The sequence below is a fragment of the Cucurbita pepo genome, unplaced genomic scaffold, assembly GCF_057944985.1.
Source record: "Cucurbita pepo subsp. pepo isolate OVF unplaced genomic scaffold, ASM5794498v1 scafford_5, whole genome shotgun sequence".
Taxonomy (NCBI): domain Eukaryota; kingdom Viridiplantae; phylum Streptophyta; class Magnoliopsida; order Cucurbitales; family Cucurbitaceae; genus Cucurbita; species Cucurbita pepo.
Window position 1 is genome coordinate 329,423 of NW_028257910.1, and position 19,597 is coordinate 349,019.

Sequence of the window (19,597 nt, forward strand, 5' to 3'; positions counted from 1 at the left end):
AAATTAGATGTAGTCTTCATAAAGTAGTCCTTGTCTTAAGGAAATCACCGAGCTTGGTAATCTGAGCTTGTAACCCATATGGGGGCAACAAAGTGGTTGGAGGTTGGCTCAGCCGATTGGTTAGGGTTGTTGGAGTTGTTCTTTGGCCTGTCCATTCCAAGTAGGGAGTTTGGCTATGGGTTTTGCGCGAAGGCCTAGTGTCCATGGTCCTTAGAGTTGAAGGAAACCGCGTGAGGCTGGTTCCACAGAGCAGCGTAACCTTCCGCTCTTGTCGGTGGATGGATAGCGGGTCGATTCTCCTAGACCCCAATATAAACCTCTTGGTAGTCCTCAACCTGACATCCACTTTTTTTTTTTTGGGTCGATTCTCCTAGACCCAATATAAACCTCTTGGTAGTCCTCAACCTGACATGCACTTTTTTTTTTTTTTTTTTTTACATATATTCTTGGGTGCTCAGACTATAGACATGGAGCTAGCCACTTGTTCTGAATGAATGTATTATTTTTACCTGTAATATGATAGATTTCTCCTTTACAACAATCCCACATTGATAGATTTAAAATTGGATGTAGTGTTCATAAAGTACTCCTTGTCTTAAGGAAGTCGCCGAGCTTGGTAATGTGAGCTTGTAACCCATATGGGGGCAACAAAATGGTTGGAGGTTGGCTCAGCCGATTGGTTAGAGTTGTTGGAGTTGTTCTTTGGCCTGTCCATCCCAAGTAGGGAGTTGGGCTATGAGCTTTGGGCGAAGGCCTAGTGTCCATGGCCCTTAGAGTTGAAGGAAATCGCGTGAGGCTGGTTTCACAGAGCAGCGTAACCTTCCGCTCTTGTCGGTGGAAGGATAGCGGGTCAGGCCTAGTGTCCATGGCCCTTAGAGTTGAAGGAAACCGCATGAGGCTGGTTTCGCAGAGCAACGTAACCTTCCGCTCTTGTCGGTGGAAGGATAGCAGGTCGATTCTCCTAGGCCCAATATTAACCTCTTGGTAGTCCTCAACTCAACCTGACATCCACTTCCTTTTTTTTTTTTTTTTTTACATATATTTTTTGGTGCATCCACTTTTTTTTTTTTTTTTTACATATATATATTTTTTTTTTTACATATATTTTTTGGTGCTCGGACTATGGACATTGAGCTAGCCACTTGTTCTAAATGAATGTATTATTTTCTTACCAGTAAATATGATAGATTTCTCCTTTATAACAATCCCACATTAATAGATTTAAAATTACATGTAGTCTTCATAAAGTAGTCCTTGTGTTAAGAAAATCGCCGAGCTTCGTAATCTGATCTTGTAACCCATATGGGGGCAACAAAGTGGTTGGAGGTTGGCTCAGCCGATTGGTTAGGGTTGTTGGAGTTGTTCTTTGGCCTGTCCATCCCAAGTAAGGAGTTGGGCTATGAGCTTTCGGCGAAGGCCTAGTGTCCATGGCCTTTAGAGTTGAAGCAAACCGCGTGAGGCTGGTTTCACAGAGCAGCGTAACCTTCCGCTCTTGTCGGTGGAAGGATAGTCGGTCGATTCTCCTAGGCCTAATATAAACCTCTTGGTAGATGTAGTTGTAGTCTTCATAAAGTAGTCCTTGTCTTAAGGAAATCGCCGAGCTTGGTAATCTGTGCTTGTAACCCATATGGGGGCAACAAAGTGGTTGGAGGTTGGCTCTGCCCATTGGTTAGGGTTGTTGGAGAGTTGTTCTTTGGCCTGTGCATTCCAGGTAGGGAGTTGGGCTATGAGCTTTGGGCGAAGGCCTAGTGTCCATGGTCCTTAGAGTTGAAGGAAACCGCGTGAGGCTGGTTTCACAGAGCAGCGTAACCTTCCGCTCTTGGTAGTCCTCAACCTGACATCCACTTCTTTTTTTTTTTTTTTTTTACATATATTCTTTTTTTTTTTTACATATATTCTTTGGTGCTCGGACTATGGACATCGAGCTAGCCACTTGTTCTAAATGAATGTATTATTTTTTTACCTGTAAATATGATAGATTTCTCCTTTAAAACAATCCCACATTGATAGATTTAAAATATGATAGTCCTTGTCTTAATGATTGAATAGTCGTTAAACTAATTGTAAAAAAAAAAAAAAAAAAAAAAAAAAATTCAAATCTGAACATATTCCATTCAATTTTGCTTCTGCACTTTGTCTATTTTGGTTTTTCTTATTATTAATGTACTCTTTCTTATTTCATCATTTCATAAAAAAATTGATGAAATGTTGATGAACGTAGGAAAGAATGTAAATACATCTATGTAAAAATATGTATTAAATATTATTAATTAAGCTAGGATGATAGAGCTCATGTAAATCGTAAGGGCTCAAGTCATTAAGCATTTCTATGTGGTATCAGATTGACAACTTGTCAGCCACACAGTGAAGGCTCACATGCCAATTACCAATGTCGGTAAATTATTAGTCTTTTAAATTATTAGTTTACTTTGTGTCTTATAGGAAACAGATCTTGCAGGGGTCCTATCCTCTTAGATTCGATCTTATCTCTTAGTTGACGTTTTTCAAATTTACGATCAAACTCGAAGTCTATAAAGGGACTTCATCAATGTAAAGAGGGCATCGATCGGTCGATAGCTCTCTCTTGAATATCAATTGAACAATTCAGAGAAAAATCATCCTACTCTTATCTTATCTATCTTATGAACGAATTTCTTAGAAAGCTCAGAAAATCAAGCCATCTCAAATGCTCTACCGATGAAGAAGAAAGTTCAAATGAACATCGAAGGGGAGAAAATCTCACAATCTCAAATACTGTCAATCAAGAATACCAGATTGCCAGAATCGAAGATCAACTCAAAAATTGGACTATTCCAAAGGTAGATCCTAAAACTATCTACCAAATTTCAACTTCAATTTTACTCAAAGATCATGCATCAAATTCTCAGAGAAGAACATCCCAATTCATAGCAATAGGGAATCTCTGAATCTTTTTTCAAGATCTCTTATACTCCAACATCGTGAAGAGTTTAACTATCTTCATGTCGGTCTTGTCCAAGTCACGGTAAAACTATTGTTCAGACTTGGATTAGATATCCCAGTCCTTATCTCCTTACGAGATAAGAGACGTGAAGATTTCTCCAATTCCTTGTTGGGAATGGTTCAATCCAATTTAGAGAATGGACCAGTCTATTTCAATTGTTATCCAAACTTTACTCTGTCTCTCCCCGACCCACACATATTATCAGCTCTCATGCTAGATTTACAGTCAAAAAATTTAAACATCAAGGCTGAAACCCATTCTTCAGTCGTCATATTAAGGATTTATTATAAGCTCATGAATACAAACATTTCTCCAAGAGCATTAAGATCCTCACCAAAAGGATCGACTATGCTCATAGAAGCAAATATTGGATAATCATCAGTGACTGTCCCAAAAACACTCTCTTGGGATCAAATAACCAGAAGCACTGTCTGGAAAATAGAAGATGCAAATCTTCCAAAGCGGAAAGAATCTCAAAACCCAATCTAAATCATCGAACATGACGATGGAAGTGTTGAAAAAAAATTCAGCGAAGAACCTTCGTCAGAGTCGAAAGTAAAAGAATTCCTGAGTTCTAGACCAAGTACTTCACGAATATCAAGATCAATGTATGACCCCTTAAAGGTAAAAGAGGTCAGTTATGATCAAAAAATGGCGTCAATCCACTATGAAGATGGCTCAAGGTCTCCAACCCATACGGATATGGATACTCAATCCGTCTACGAAAGCCAGCTAAATGTCATTACAGCTGATTTTCAGATAGACAAAGAATTTTTGAAAGCAGATTTTATGTCACCTACCAACTCTTCAAAAAGAAATGCCTTCTTCCAAACCTACAAAGACGCTGAGCGAAATGAATTAAGAGCTCAGTGGTATTCTCATATGGAAGCCATCAAAGAAAATATACCATTCTTCGAATGGTTTGAAGAAAATATTCTGCAGGTATGCACCTTGACCCAGAGGAGTTGGAAGACTACCAAAAGAGGCAAGGTATATTCGAAACATCCTCCGTTAGAAGAAGTCAAATTCGACAACTACTACGGAGAAAAGGTCAAAGCTAGCCCTTTCAAACATATTCCGGAAGGACTAGAAAAGGGCAATCCGACCCTAAAAGATATCACGAATATCCAGCATCAAAACAATTATTCAAATAAGATTTTATCCACGATCGCTACTCAACTTGAAAGTATCGAGGGAAAAATCTCAAAGAAATCAGGTACTCAGCAGGAACAGGCAAGCAGTTCTGTACCAAAGGTTGATGAGTCAATACCAATACTCAGACTGGCAAATCTCGAAATATTTACAAAAAGGATTTCAAAAGAAGAGGCTGCAATGGCCAAGATAAAGGAAAAGTTAGACAGGATATTAAATCCCGCCATGACGCCTCAAGATTCATCTGTCAATGTCGTTAACAATGACAAGAGAACCAAGAATTCGAAGACGAGATTGCAAATGAGAGAGAAGAACCTTTCTACAATCGAATTGAAAGGATCTCTAGAAGAAGTCAAAATAATGCCAGTAATCAGAAAAACTGGTATCCTCAACCGTCTTTTTCGGATATCCAGTTCGAAGAAAAGACACTACAAACTCAAGCTCATTAGATGGTTTAGCAATCTATGAATGGAATATCGATGGATTGTCTGACTATCTGATAATGAATGTTGTCAATGAGATGATGATGGCCGCAAGCGCGTATAAATTACAAGGCCATAAATCCGACCATCAGATAGCTCAAGTTTTGGTAACTGAATTTACCGGGCAACTCAAGGATTGGTGGGACAAATATCTCGACGAAACAACCCGCCAACAGATATTAAACCACTATGTCATTAGACCAACTACTCAAATTATCAAAGAAGAAGGTCCATCAACTAGGACCGAGGTACAACATGAAAGGGTAGAGGATGCTGTCAACACCCTCATATATACCCTCATAGAATTCTTCTTCGGCGACCCTCTAAAATACCAGGAGAGATCCGCCGAGATACTCATGAATCTAAAATGCCCTACCTTAGGTGATTTCAGGTGGTACAAAGACATGTACTTCAGCAAAGTTCTTATTAGAACAGATAGTTCGTTGGAATTCTGGAAAGAGAATTTCGTCAATGGACTACCAAAACACTTCTCAAGGAGGATCAAAGATGATCTTAAGACAAAGTACAATGGAACAATTTCATGACAAACTTTGTCATACGGATCCATAGCATCCTTCATCATAGAAGAAGGACTCAGACTTTGTAATGAGTCAAAGATTCAAAACAAGCTCAATTCTTCGATGTCAAACAGAAAAGAGCTTGGCAGATTTTGCGATCAATATGGATGCAAGGGAATAGAAGCTCCATCAACCTCCAGACGAAAGAAGGTTAAGACGCATCCAAAACCTTATCATTCATACAGGCCTAGAGAAACATATCGGAGTAAACCCGTGCAGTCTCAAAAGCCAACATATTCAAGAAGGAAGTATATTCCTACAAAAACCCATAGAGGAAAGAAAAAGCAAACTTGCTTCAAATGTCGTGAAGAAGGACACTATGCTAACAAGTGTCCAATCAGAGGAAAGATCAATGAGTTGGATATAGATCAAGAGCTGAAAAATCAGTTATTACAACTGACCCTAACCGACTCAGAGCAATTAAGCGAGGGAGAAATCCTCGAACTCCAAGAAGAATCTGATTCATATTCTAGCACAGAATACGAATCAGAACAAGAAGGAAAAAGGACGTGCGAAGGATGCATAAATGTCCTTACCAAGGATCAAGAAATTCTACTCGAAGTAGTAGAAAAAGTTCAAGACCCAGAAATTCAACAGAAGATTGCTCAACGACTTAGGGATGCCATGACAATCTCTAAGCCAACTGAAAGGGAAGAAAGAAATCCCTACAAACTCCAATCTGTTCTCTAAAGATTTGAAAAACCGAGAGAACTCACTACTCAAGATTTACAAAGAGAGATTAATAATCTCAAACAAGAGGTACAGGCGCTAAGATCTAAAACCAGGTCAGAATCTTATACGCTTCGTCAAGAAATTCTCAATCTTCAGGAAAGGCTGCCAGCACAAAAGGAAACGGCGCAACCGAACCTGGATGAAGAAGATTTTCAAAGTTCCTTCGTTGGAGCCATCACCACTTCTCAATTTCAAAAATGGTACGCTCTCGTTACCTTAGAAATTTATGATTTCAAAATCACACTAAAGGCTCTCATAGATACTGGAGCCGATCAAAATTGCATTCAAGAAGGCCTAATACCTACAAATTATTTTAAAAAAACTACTGAGGGCCTTAGAGGTGCTAACAACAACAAACTCAAAATTAATTACAAACTATCAAAAGTTCATGTTTGCAATGATGGAATTTGCTTAGTAAATTCCTTCCTTCTAGTAAAAGACTTAGGACAAGAACTAATCCTAGGTACTCCTTTCATTACTCAATTATATCCTTTTAGAATAACTGAAAAAGGGTTAGAATCAAAAGCCTTAGTAAAAAAGATAAAATTTAACTTTCTTTCCCATAAGGATTAGCGAAATAAATAACCTTCAAAAGAATACAATTATTCAATCAATAAATGTATTAAATTATAAAGAAAAACAAATTTACAATTATTCAATCAATAAATGTATTAAATTATAAAGAAAAACAAATTTCTTTTTTAAAAGAAGAAATTTCATTCAAAAGAATAGAAGAACAAATTCAAAATAAGAATGTCCAGTTTAAAATCAAAACTTTACAAACTCAATTAGAAAAAGAAGTTTGTTCAAATATCCCAAATGCCTTTTGGAATAGGAAACAACACATAGTTGATCTTCCTTATATCAAAGCTTTCGAGGAGAAAAATATTCCTACAAAAGCCCGACCTATTCAAATGAATAAAGAATTACTAACATTCTGCAAAGCAGAAATTATTGATCTTTTGCAGAAAGGTCTTGTTAGACCATCAAAGAGCCCCTGGTCATGTGCGTCTTTTTACGTCAACAACCAGGCAGAAAAGGAACGTGGAGTTCCGCGACTAGTAATTAACTACAAACCCTTAAATAAGGTTTTGGAATGGATTAGATATCCAATTCCAAATAAATCAGATTTAATGCAAAGAATTTCAAATGCAAAAATATTTTCAAAATTTGACATGAAATCAGGATTTTGGCAAATCCAGATTTCAGAAAAAGACAAGTACAAAACGGCTTTTAATGTCCCTTTTGGACAATACGAATGGAACGTTATGCCATTTGGGCTAAAAAACGCTCCATCCGAATTTCAAAAGATTATGAATGATATTTTCAATCCTTTTCAAGACTTTTCAATTGTTTATATTGACGATGTTCTGATTTTTTCTCAAAGCATCGATCAACACTTTAAGCATCTTCAAACATTTTTGACGACAGTCAAAAGAAACGGTTTAGTTGTGTCTAAACCCAAAATTAAACTTTTTCAAACAAAAATCCGTTTTCTCGGATTTGAAATTCATTTGGGTCTAATCAAACCCATTCAAAGGTCCATTGAGTTTGCAAACTTTCCAACCAAATTACAGATAAGACCCAACTACAAAGATTTTTGGAATGTCTCAATTATGTGTCTGATTTCCTTCAAAATATCATACCCATCTGCAAGCCCCTTTTTGAGAGACCAAAAAAGAATCCAAAGCCCTGGACTGGACTGAAGAACATACCAAACAGTCCAAAAAATCAAGTCCCTTGACAAGAAAGAATCCATTGTCCGTTTCCATTCGGGAATATGGAATTCTACTCAAAAAAAATTATTCAACAGTAAAGAAAGAAATACTTTCAATAGTACTTTGTGTACAAAAATTTCAAAGTGATTTGATTAACAAAAGTTTTGTTATCAAAACTGACTCAAGGGCATCTAAATTTGTTTTAGAAAAAGATGTCAAGAATCTTGTGTCTAAACAAATTTTTGCTAGATGGCAAGCCATTTTATCTTGCTTCGACTTTCAGATTTTGCCTATAAAAGGGATCGAAAACCCCTTGGCAGATTACCTCTCAAGAGAGTTCTTACTCTCAAAGAAAAATTCTCCCTAACCCATCTCCATCTCCCAGCAATGACCGGTAAGAAAGTGATAGAAAAAGGGAAGAAGCCCAATGCTTCTTCAAGCACACCTACTCCAATGACATCCGACAGCTATGCAATGGATTCTGGCTTCACATTGGTGACTAGATCTAAAGCAAAGCTTTCTCAGAAACAGGCGGAGGTTATCACTCCGACGAGGCCTTCAGCCTCTTCAACACGGCCATCTGTCGTTACTCCATCGAGACCCACTGTCTCTTCCACTTCAAAGGGACCTTCTGTCCCCTCGACCTGCTCGGACGCGGTTGTTCCCGTTCGTTTTTCTCCAGTTCCTGAAATCAAAACCTATGTTCAAAAATCTGTGTCTATACCAGAAGCTCTGGTAGAACCAGAATACGACGACCCGAAAATCGACGAAGTCGTTAAAAAAGCCTATCCATCGGGATTCTTTTATATCCCAGAAGATCTTCATAAAACCAGAAGGTTTTATGAATTCATTCTAGTCGACACAAAGTCCGTCAAAATTACTCATATTCCGAGTCGCGATGATCCTTCGAAAATCGCGTATTCAAAATTAAAAATTTTTAAAGTCATGAATCCGACGTATTGGAATCAAGACCCATACACGGAAAAGACATTCTCAAAACCTTTTGTTCCTCATTCTTACTCATACAGAGACTATCAAATGGCATGGTTCAATGTCATTTGGTATCAAAATTACGAGCATTCATGGTTCATTCAATTCTGCCAGAATGCTCATAAAATTCATTACCCATTTTGGTTCATCAAATGGTGGAAAATATTTGGATCAGCCAAAGATATATTTCCAGTTCCAATACAAGAATCGTTCCACTATTTTGTTCAAAACATATTCAAAATCTCATTTCCATTGACCATGCGCTTTTGCGTATATTTTCAAATTCCTTGGATTTTAACTTGGAATTTTCAAATTAAAGAGACCGAAGACCAAATAAAACAAGTCTTCAAAATTATCAAAATCAAATGGTGGGATAAATATACTTATACCCACGCAGACATCAAAGCGGTAAAGGTCTGGCTATCTGAGAATGGCCACCTTCAGGATTTATCCAAGAAGAAGACCTCCGAATTCCTTAATTCAAAGTCGAGGCTACTCGCCGCATTAGCCCAGACAACTTCGGAAGCTGATTTTCAAAAGCTTCTTCAAGAAGCCACATCAGTCGGTTCAACGTCTTCTCCTTCTATTATAGAGGAAAAAAATGAAGACACGATCTATGATCTCAATGATCCATTTTTGGATTCACAACCACCTTTGTAGATATCATCATCTCAATGACTGAATAATAATAAAAAAAATAAATAAATAAAAATTTCAAATCCGTGAATGGAATATGTTCCCTGACATATTCCATTCAATTTTCCTTCTTTTGGCACCTTGTCTATTTTGGTTTTTCTTATTATTAATATACTCTTTCTTATTTCATGTAAATACATCTATGTAAAAATATGTCTTAAATGTTCTTAATTAAGTTAGGATGATAGAGCTCATCTAAATCGTAAGGGCTCAAGTCATTAAGCATTTCCTCAGCCCATTGGTTAGGGTTGTTGGAGTTGTTCTTTGGCCTGTCCATTCCAAGTAGGGAGTTGGGCTATGAGCTTTGGGCGAAGGCCTAGTGTCCATGGCCCTTAAAGTTGAAGGAAACCGCGTGAGGCTGGTTTCAGAGAGCAGCGTAACCTTCCGCTCTTGTCGGTGGAAGGATAGCGGGTCGATTCTCCTAGGCCCAAGATAAACCTCTTGGTAGTCCTCATCCTGACATCTACTTTTTTTTTTTTTTTTACATATATTTTTTGGTGCTCGGACTATGGACATCCAGCTAGCCACTTGTTCTGAATGAATGTATTATTTTCTTACCGGTAAATATGATAGATTTCCCTTTATAACAATCCCACATTGATAGATTTAAAATTAGATGTAGTCTTCATAAAGTAGTCCTTGTCTTAAGGAAATCGCCGAGCTTGGTAATGTGAGCTTGTAACCCATATGGGGGCAACAAAGTGGTTGGAGGTTGGCTCAGCCCATTGGTTAGGGTTGTTGGAGTCGTTCTTCGGCCTGTCCATTCCAAGTAAGGAGTTGGGCTATGAGCATTGGGCGAAGGCCTAGTGTCCATGGTCCTTAGAGTTGAAGGAAACCGCGTGAGGCTGGTTTCACAGAGCAGCGTAACCTTCCGCTCTTGTCGGTGGAAGGATAGCGGGTCGATTCTCCTAGGCCCAATATAAACCTCTTGGTAGTCCTCAACCTGACATCCACTTTTTTTTTTTTTAAATATATTTTTTCTGGCTCGGACTATGGACATCGAGCTATCCACTTGTTCTTAATGAATGTATTATTTTCTTACCAGTAAATATGGTAGATTTCTCCTTTATAACAATCCCACATTGATAGATTTAAAATTAGATGTAGTCTTCATAAAGTAGTGATTGTCTTAAGGACATCGCCGAGCTTGGTAATGTGAGCTTGTAACCCATATGGGGGCAACAAAGTGGTAGGAGGTTGGCTCAGCCCATTGGTTAGGGTTGTTGGAGTTGTTCTTTGGCCTGTCCATTCCAAGTAGGGAGTTGGGCTATGGACTTTGGGCGAAGGCCTAGTGTCCATGGTCCTTAGAGTTGAACGAAACCGCGTGAGGCTGGTTTCACAGAGCAGCGTAACCTTCTACTCTTGTCGGTGGAAGGATAGTGGGTCGATTCTCCTAGGCCCAATATAAACCTCTTGGTAGTCCTCAACCTGACATCCACTTATCCACTTGTTCTTAATGAATGTATTATTTTCTTACCAATATGATAGATTTCTCCTTTATAATAATCCCACATTGATAGATTTAAAATTAGATGTAGTTTTCATAAAGTAGTCCTTGTCTTAAGGAAATCGCCGAGCTCGGTAATCTGAGTTTGTAACCCATAAGGGGGCAACAAAGTGGTTGGAGGTTGGCTCAGCCCATTTGTTAGGGTTGTTGGAGTTGGGCTTTGGGCGAAGGCCTAGTGTCCATGGTCCTTAGAGTTGAAGGAAACAGCGTGAGGCTGGTTTCACAGAGCAGCGTAACCTTCCGCTCTTGTCGGTGGAGAGATAGCAGGTCGATTCTCCTAGGCCCAATATAAACCGACATCCACTTTTTTTTTTAATATATTTTTGCTGGCTCGGACTATGGACATCGAGCTATCCACTTGTTCTGAATGAAATTATTTATCTATTTTACCTGTAAATATGATAGATTTCTCCTTCACAACAATCCCACATTGATAGAATTAAAATTGGATGTAGTCTTCATAAAGTAGTCATTGTCTTAAGGACATCGCCGAGCTTGGTAATGTGAGCTTGTAACCCATATGGGGGCAACAAAGTGGTTGGAGGTTGGCTCAGCCCATTGGTTAGGGTTGTTGTAGTTGTTCTTTGGCCTGTCTATTCCAAGTAGGGAGTTGGGCTATGGACTTTGGGCGAAGGCCTAGTGTCCATGGTCCTTAGAGTTGAAGGAAACCGCGTGAGGTTGGTTTCACAGAGCAGCGTAACCTTCCGCTCTTGTTGGTGGAAGGATAGCGGGTCGATTCTCTCGCTCTTGTTGGTGGAAGGATAGCGGGTCGATTCTCCTAGGCCCAATATAAACCTCTTGGTAGTCCTCAACCTGACATCCACTTTTTTTTTTTTTTTTAATATAGTTTTTCTGGCTCGGACTATGAACATCGAGCTATCCACTTGTTCTGAATGAAATTATTTATCTATTTTACCTGTAAATATGATAGATTTCTCCTTCACAACAATCCCACATTGATAGAATTAAAATTGGATGTAGTCTTCATAAAGTAGTCATTGTCTTAAGGACATCGCCGAGCTTGGTAATGTGAGCTTGTACCCATATGGGGCAACAAAGTGGTTGGAGGTTGGCTCAGCCCATTGGTTAGGGTTGTTGGAGTTGTTCTTTGGCCTGTCCATTCCAAGTAGGGAGTTGGGCTATGGGCTTTGCGTGAAGGCTTAGTGTCCATGGTCCTTAGAGTTGAAGGAAACCGCGTGAGGCTGGTTTCACATAGCAGCGTAACCTTCCGCTCTTATCGGTGGAAGGATATTTTTTTTTTACATATATTCTTTGGTGCTCGGACTATGGACATCGAGCTAGCCACTTGTTATGAATGAATGTATTATCTATTTACCTGTAAATATGATAGATTTCTCCTTTAAAACAATCCCACATTGATAGATTTAAAATTGGATGTAGTCTTCATAAAGTAGTCCTTGTCTTAAGGACGTCGCTGAGCTTGGTAATGTGAGCTTGTAACCCATATGGGGGCAAGAAAGTGGTTGGAGGTTGGCTCAGCCCATTGGTTAGGGTTGTTGGAGTTGTTCTTTGGCCTCTCCATTCCAAGTAGGGAGTTGGACTATGGGCTTTGGGCGAAGACCTAGTGTCCATGGTCCTTAGAGTTGAAGGAAACCGCGTGAGGCTGGTTTCACAGAGCAGCGTAACCTTCCGCTCTGGTTGGTTGAAGGATAGCGGGTCGATTCTCCTAGGCCCAATATAAACCTCTTGGTACACCTCAACCTGACATCCACTTTTTTTTTTTTCCAAATCTATTTTTGCTTGCTCGGACTATGGACATCGAGCTATCCACTTGTTCTGAATGAAATTATTTATCTATTTTACCCGTAAATATGATAGATTTCTCCTTCACAACAATCCCACATTGATAGAATTTAAATTGGATGTAGTCTTGATAAAGTAGTCATTGTCTTAAGGACATCGCCGAGCTTGGTAATGTGAGCTTGTAACCCATATGGGGGCAACAAAGTGGTTGGAGGTTGGCTCAGCCCATTGCTTAGGGTTGTTGGAGTTGTTCTTTGGCCTGTCCATTCCAAGTAGGGAGTTGGGCTATGGGCTTTGGGCGAAGGCCTAGTGTCCATGGTCCTTAGAGTTGAAGGAAACTGCGTGAGGCTGGTTTCACAGAGCAGCGTAACCTTTCCCTCTTGTCGGTGGAAGGATAGCAGGTCGATTCTCCTAGGCCCAATATAAACCTCTTGGTAATCCTCAACCTGACATTCACTTTTTTTTATTTTTTTTTACATATATTCTTTAGTGCTCGGACTATGGACATCGAGCTAGCCACTTGTTCTGAATGAATGTATTTATCTATTTTACCTGTAAATATGATAGATTTCTCCTTCACAACAATCCCACATTGATAGAATTAAAATTGGATGTAGTCTTCATAAAGTAGTCATTGTCTTAAGGACATCGCCAAGCTTGGTAATGTGAGCTTGTAACCCATATGGGGGCAACAAAGTGGTTGGAGGTTGGCTCAACCCATTGGTTAGGGTTGTTGGAGTTGTTCTTTTGCCTGTCCATCCCAAGTAGGGAGTTGGGCTATGGACTTTGGGCGAAGGCCTAGTGTCCATGGTCCTTAGAGTTGAAGGAAACCGCGTGAGGCTGGTTTCACAGAGCAGCGTAACCTTCCGCTCTTGTTGGTGGAAGGATAGCGGGTCGATTCTCCTAGGCCCAATATAAACCTCTTGGTAGTCCTCAACCTGACATCCACTTTTTTTTTTTTTTTTAATATAGTTTTTCTGGCTCGGACTATGAACATCGAGCTATCCACTTGTTCTGAATGAAATTATTTATCTATTTTACCTGTAAATATGATAGATTTCTCCTTCACAACAATCCCACATTGATAGAATTAAAATTGGATGTAGTCTTCATAAAGTAGTCATTGTCTTAAGGACATCGCCGAGCTTGGTAATGTGAGCTTGTACCCATATGGGGGCAACAAAGTGGTTGGAGGTTGGCTCAGCCCATTGGTTAGGGTTGTTGGAGTTGTTCTTTGGCCTGTCCATTCCAAGTAGGGAGTTGGGCTATGGACTTTGGGCGAAGGCCTAGTGTCCATGGTCCTTAGAGTTGAAGGAAACCGCGTGAGGCTGGTTTCACAGAGCAGCGTAACCTTCCGCTCTTGTCGGTGGAAGGATAGCGGGTCGATTCTCCTAGGCCCAATATAAACCTCTTGGTAGTCCTCAACCTGACATCCACTTTTTTTTTTTTTTTTAATATAGTTTTTCTGGCTCGGACTATGGACATCGAGCTATCCACTTGTTCTTTATGAAATTATTTATCTATTTTACCTGTAAATATGATAGATTTCTCCTTCACAACAATCCCACATTAATAGAATTAAAATTGGATGTAGTCTTGATAAAGTAGTCATTGTCTTAAGGACATCGCCGAGCTTGGTAATGTGAGCTTGTAACCCATATGGGGGCAACAAAGTGGTTGGAGGTTGGCTCAGCCCATTGGTTAGGGTTGTTGGAGTTGTTCTTTGGCCTGTCCATTCCAAGTAGGGAGTTGGGCTATGGACTTTGGGCGAAGGCCTAGTGTCCATGGTCCTTAGAGTTGAAGGAAACCGCGTGAGGCTGGTTTCACAGAGCAGCGTAACCTTCCGCTCTTGTCGGTGGAAGGATAGCGGGTCGATTCTCCTAGGCCCAATATAAACTTCTTGGTAGTCCTCAACCTGACATCCACTTATTTTTATTTTTTAAATCTATTTTTGCTGGCTCGGACTATGGACATCGAGCTATCCACTTGTTCTGAATGAAATTATTTATCTATTTTACCTGTAAATATGATAGATTTCTACTTCACAACAATCCCACATTGATAGAATTAAAATTGGATGTAGTCTTCATAAAGTAGTCATTGTCTTAAGGACATCGCCGAGCTTGGTAATGTGAGCTTGTAACCCATATGGGGGCAACAAAGTGGTTGGAGGTTGGCTCAGCCCATTGGTTAGGGTTGTTGGAGTTGTTCTTTGGCCTGTCCATTCCAAGTAGGGAGTTGGGCTATGGACTTTGGGCGAAGGCCTAGTGTCCATGGTCCTTAGAGTTGAAGGAAACCGCGTGAGGCTGGTTTCACAAAGCAGCGTAACCTTCCTCTCTTGTCGGTGGAAGGATAGCGGGTCGATTCTCCTAGGCCCAATATAAACTTCTTGGTAGTCCTCAACCTGACATCCACTTATTTTTATTTTTCAAATCTATTTTTGCTGGCTCGGACTATGGACATCGAGCTATCCACTTGTTCTGAATGAAATTACTTATCTATTTTACCTGTAAATATGATAGATTTCTACTTCACAACAATCCCACATTGATAGAATTAAAATTGGATGTAGTCTTCATAAAGTAGTCATTGTCTTAAGGACATCGCCGAGACTGGTAATGTGAGCTTGTAACCCATATGGGGGCAACAAAGTGGTTGGAGGTTGGCTCAGCCCATTGGTTAGGGTTGTTGGAGTTGTTCTTTGGCCTGTCCATTCCAAGTAGGGAGTTGGGCTATGGGCTTTGCGCGAAGGCTTAGTGTCCATGGTCCTTAGAGTTGAAGGAAACCGCGTGAGGCTGGTTTCACAGAGCAGCGTAACCTTCCGCTCTTGTCGGTGGAAGGATAGCGGGTCGATTCTCCTAGGCCCAATATAAACCTCTTGGTAGTCCTCAACCTGACATCCACTTATTTTTATTTTTTAAATCTATTTTTGCTGGCTCGGACTATGGACATCGAGCTATCCACTTGATCTTTATGAAATTATTTATCTATTTTACCTGTAAATATGATAGATTTCTCCTTCACAACAATCCCACATTGATAGAATTAATATTGGATGTAGTCTTCATAAAGTAGTCATTGTCTTAAGGACATCGCCGAGCTTGGTAATGTGAGCTTGTAACCCATATGGGGGCAACAAAGTGGTTGGAGGTTGGCTCAGCCCATTGGTTAGGATGTTGGAGTTGTTCTTTGGCCTGTCCATTCCAAGTAGGGAGTTGGGCTATGGACTTTGGGCGAAGGCCTAGTGTCCATGGTCCTTAGAGTTGAATGAAACCGCGTGAGGCTGGTTTCACAAAGCAGCGTAACCTTCCGCTCTTGTCGGTGGAAGGATAGCGGGTCGTATCTCCTAGGTCCAATATAAAACTCTTGGTAGTCCTCAACCTGACATCCACTTATTTTTATATTTTAAATCTATTTTTGCTGGCTCGGACTATGGACATCGAGCTATCCACTTGTTCTGAATGAAATTATTTATCTATTTTACCCGTAAATATGATAGATTTCTCCTTCACAACAATCCCACATTGATAGAATTAAAATTGGATGTAGTCTTCATAAAGTTGTCATTGTCTTAAGGACATCGCCGAGCTTGGTAATGTGAGCTTGTAACCCATATGGGGGCAACAAAGTGGTTGGAGGTTGGCTCAGCCCATTGGTTAGGGTTGTTGGAGTTGTTCTTTGGCCTGTCCATTCCAAGTAGGGAGTTGGGCTATGGACTTTGGGCGAAGGCCTAGTGTCCATGGTCCTTAGAGTTGAAGGAAACCGCGTGAGGCTGGTTTCACAGAGCAGCGTAACCTTCAGCTCTTGTCGGTGGAAGGATAGCGGGTCGTATCTCCTAGGCCCAATATAAAACTCTTGGTAGTCCTCAACCTGACATCCATTTATTTTTATATTTTAAATCTATTTTTGCTGGCTCGGACTATGGACATCGAGCTATCCACTTGTTCTGAATGAAATTATTTTTCTATTTTACCTGTAAATATGATAGATTTCTCCTTCACAACAATCCCACATTGATAGAATTAAAATTGGATGTAGTCTTCATAAAGTAGTCATTGTCTTAAGGACATCGCCGAGCTTGGTAATGTGAGCTTGTAACCCATATGGGGGCAACAAAGTGGTTGGAGGTTGGCTCAGCCCATTGGTTAGGGTTGTTGGAGTTGTTCTTTGGCCTGTCCATTCCAAGTAGGGAGTTGGGCTATGGGCTTTGCGCGAAGGCTTAGTGTTCCATGGTCTTTAGAGTTGAAGGAAACCGCGTGAGGCTGGTTTCACAGAGCAGCGTAACCTTCCGCTCTTGTCGGTTGAAGGATAGCGGGTCGATTCTCCTAGGCCCAATATAAACCTCTTGGTAGTCCTCAACCTGACATCCACTTATTTTTATTTTTTAAATCTATTTTTGCTGGCTCGGACTATGGATATCGAGCTATCCACTTGATCTTTATGAAATTATTTATCTATTTTACGTGTAAATATGATAGATTTCTCCTTCACAACAATCCCACATTGATAGAATTAAAATTGGATGTAGTCTTCATAAAGTAGTCATTGTCTTAAGGACATCGCCGAGCTTGGTAATGTGAGCTTGTAACCCATATGGGGGCAACAAAGTGGTTGGAGGTTGGCTCAGCCCATTGGTTAGGATGTTGGAGTTGTTCTTTGGCCTGTCCATTCCAAGTAGGGAGTTGGGCTATGGACTTTGGGCGAAGGCCTAGTGTCCATGGTCCTTAGAGTTGAATGAAACCGCGTGAGGCTGGTTTCACAAAGCAGCGTAACCTTCCGCTCTTGTCGGTGGAAGGATAGCGGGTCGTATCTCCTAGGTCCAATATAAAACTCTTGGTAGTCCTCAACCTGACATCCACTTATTTTTATATTTTAAATCTATTTTTGCTGGCTCGGACTATGGACATCGAGCTATCCACTTGTTCTGAATGAAATTATTTATTTATTTTACCCGTAAATATGATAGATTTCTCCTTCACAACAATCCCACATTGATAGAATTAAAATTGGATGTAGTCTTCATAAAGTTGTCATTGTCTTAAGGACATCGCCGAGCTTGGTAATGTGAGCTTGTAACCCATATGGGGGCAACAAAGTGGTTGGAGGTTGGCTCAGCCCATTGGTTAGGGTTGTTGGAGTTGTTCTTTGGCCTGTCCATTCCAAGTAGGGAGTTGGGCTATGGACTTTGGGCGAAGGCCTAGTGTCCATGGTCCTTAGAGTTGAAGGAAACCGCGTGAGGCTGGTTTCACAGAGCAGCGTAACCTTCAGCTCTTGTCGGTGGAAGGATAGCGGGTCGTATCTCCTAGGCCCAATATAAAACTCTTGGTAGTCCTCAACCTGACATCCATTTATTTTTATATTTTAAATTTATTTTTGCTGGCTCGGACTATGGACATCGAGCTATCCACTTGTTCTGAATGAAATTATTTTTCTATTTTACCTGTAAATATGATAGATTTCTCCTTCACAACAATCCCACATTGATAGAATTAAAATTGGATGTAGTCTTCATAAAGTAGTCATTGTCTTAAGGACATCGCCGAGCTTGGTAATGTGAGCTTGTAACCCATATGGGGGCAACAAAGTGGTTGGAGGTTGGCTCAGCCCATTGGTTAGGGTTGTTGGAGTTGTTCTTTGGCCTGTCCATTCCAAGTAGGGAGTTGGGCTATGGGCTTTGCGCGAAGGCTTAGTGTTCCATGGTCTTTAGAGTTGAAGGAAACCGCGTGAGGCTGGTTTCACAGAGCAGCGTAACCTTCCGCTCTTGTCGGTTGAAGGATAGCGGGTCGATTCTCCTAGGCCCAATATAAACCTCTTGGTAGTCCTCAACCTGACATCCACTTATTTTTATTTTTTAAATCTATTTTTGCTGGCTCGGACTATGGATATCGAGCTATCCACTTGATCTTTATGAAATTATTTATCTATTTTACGTGTAAATATGATAGATTTCTCCTTCACAACAATCCCACATTGATAGAATTAAAATTGGATGTAGTCTTCATAAAGTAGTCATTGTCTTAAGGACATCGCCGAGCTTGGTAATGTGAGCTTGTAACCCATATGGGGGCAACAAAGTGGTTGGAGGTTGGCTCAGCCCATTGGTTAGGGTTGTTGGAGTTGTTCTTTGGCCTGTCCATTCCAAGTAGGGAGTTGGGCTATGGACTTTGGGCGAAGGCCTAGTGTCCATGGTCCTTAGAGTTGAACGAAACCGCGTGAGGCTGGTTTCACAGAGCAGCGTAACCTTCCGCTCTTGTCGGTGGAAGGATAGCGGGTCGATTCTCCTAGGCCCAATATAAACCTCTTGGTAGTCCTCAACCTGACATCCACTTTTTTTGTTTTTTTTAATATAGTTTTTCTGGCTCGGACTATGGACATCGAGCTATCCACTTGTTCTTTATGAAATTATTTATCTATTTTACCTGTAAATATGATAGATTTCTCCTTCACAACAATCCCACATTGATGGAATTAAAATTGGATGTAGTCTTGATAAAGTAGTCATTGTCTTAAGGACATCGCCGAGCTTGGTAATGTGAGCTTGTAACCCATATGGGGGCAACAAAGTGGTTGGAGGTTGGCTCAGCCCATTGGTTAGGGTTGTTGGAGTTGTTCTTTGGCCTGTCCATTCCAAGTTAGGGAGTTGGGCTATATGGGCTTTGGGCGAAGGCTTAGTGTCCATGTTCCTTAGAGTTGAAGGAAACCGCGTGAGGCTGGTTTCACAGAGCCGCGTAACCTTCCGCTCTTGTTGGTGGAAGGATAACGGGTCGATTCTCCTAGGCCCATTATAAACTTCTTTGTACACCTCAACCTGACATCCACTTTTTTTTTTTTTAAATCTATTTTTGCTTGTTCGGACTATGGACATCCACTTTTTTTTTTTTTTTCAATCTATTTTTGCTGGTTCGGACTATGGACATCCACTTTTTTTTTTTTTTTTAAATCTATTTTTGCTGGTTCGGACTATGGACATCGAGCTATCCACTTGTTCTGAATGA

General features: G+C 40.3%; 1 protein-coding gene, 22 non-coding genes and 3 pseudogenes across 23 annotated transcripts in view; 25 read left to right on the top strand and 1 right to left on the bottom strand.

Moving 5' to 3' along the window:
- The window catches only part of LOC147786157 (uncharacterized), a 49,812-nt gene that overhangs the window by 8,869 nt on the left and 21,346 nt on the right, over nt 1–19,597 (bottom strand). The window lies entirely within an intron of this gene.
- On the top strand, nt 47–350 carry LOC147786162 (signal recognition particle RNA). Its single transcript, XR_015414777.1, has one exon.
- LOC147786163 (signal recognition particle RNA) lies at nt 607–906 on the top strand. Its single transcript, XR_015414804.1, has one exon.
- On the top strand, nt 1,271–1,570 carry LOC147786164 (signal recognition particle RNA). Its single transcript, XR_015414811.1, has one exon.
- Nucleotides 1,596–1,882, top strand: LOC147786165 (signal recognition particle RNA; annotated as a pseudogene).
- On the top strand, nt 9,564–9,777 carry LOC147786166 (signal recognition particle RNA; annotated as a pseudogene).
- Nucleotides 9,987–10,289, top strand: LOC147786167 (signal recognition particle RNA). The gene has a single exon (XR_015414843.1).
- On the top strand, nt 10,472–10,774 carry LOC147786168 (signal recognition particle RNA). The gene has a single exon (XR_015414871.1).
- On the top strand, nt 10,903–11,146 carry LOC147786169 (signal recognition particle RNA; annotated as a pseudogene).
- On the top strand, nt 11,327–11,630 carry LOC147786170 (signal recognition particle RNA). Its single transcript, XR_015414807.1, has one exon.
- LOC147786171 (signal recognition particle RNA) lies at nt 11,853–12,147 on the top strand. The gene has a single exon (XR_015414822.1).
- On the top strand, nt 12,273–12,575 carry LOC147786172 (signal recognition particle RNA). Its single transcript, XR_015414789.1, has one exon.
- LOC147786173 (signal recognition particle RNA) lies at nt 12,761–13,063 on the top strand. Its single transcript, XR_015414849.1, has one exon.
- LOC147786174 (signal recognition particle RNA) lies at nt 13,253–13,555 on the top strand. Its single transcript, XR_015414861.1, has one exon.
- Nucleotides 13,742–14,043, top strand: LOC147786175 (signal recognition particle RNA). The gene has a single exon (XR_015414826.1).
- LOC147786176 (signal recognition particle RNA) lies at nt 14,230–14,532 on the top strand. Its single transcript, XR_015414812.1, has one exon.
- On the top strand, nt 14,719–15,021 carry LOC147786177 (signal recognition particle RNA). Its single transcript, XR_015414866.1, has one exon.
- LOC147786178 (signal recognition particle RNA) lies at nt 15,208–15,510 on the top strand. Its single transcript, XR_015414872.1, has one exon.
- LOC147786179 (signal recognition particle RNA) lies at nt 15,697–15,998 on the top strand. Its single transcript, XR_015414768.1, has one exon.
- LOC147786180 (signal recognition particle RNA) lies at nt 16,185–16,487 on the top strand. Its single transcript, XR_015414834.1, has one exon.
- Nucleotides 16,674–16,977, top strand: LOC147786181 (signal recognition particle RNA). The gene has a single exon (XR_015414781.1).
- Nucleotides 17,164–17,465, top strand: LOC147786182 (signal recognition particle RNA). Its single transcript, XR_015414769.1, has one exon.
- LOC147786183 (signal recognition particle RNA) lies at nt 17,652–17,954 on the top strand. Its single transcript, XR_015414835.1, has one exon.
- Nucleotides 18,141–18,444, top strand: LOC147786184 (signal recognition particle RNA). The gene has a single exon (XR_015414782.1).
- On the top strand, nt 18,631–18,933 carry LOC147786185 (signal recognition particle RNA). Its single transcript, XR_015414855.1, has one exon.
- Nucleotides 19,120–19,425, top strand: LOC147786186 (signal recognition particle RNA). The gene has a single exon (XR_015414788.1).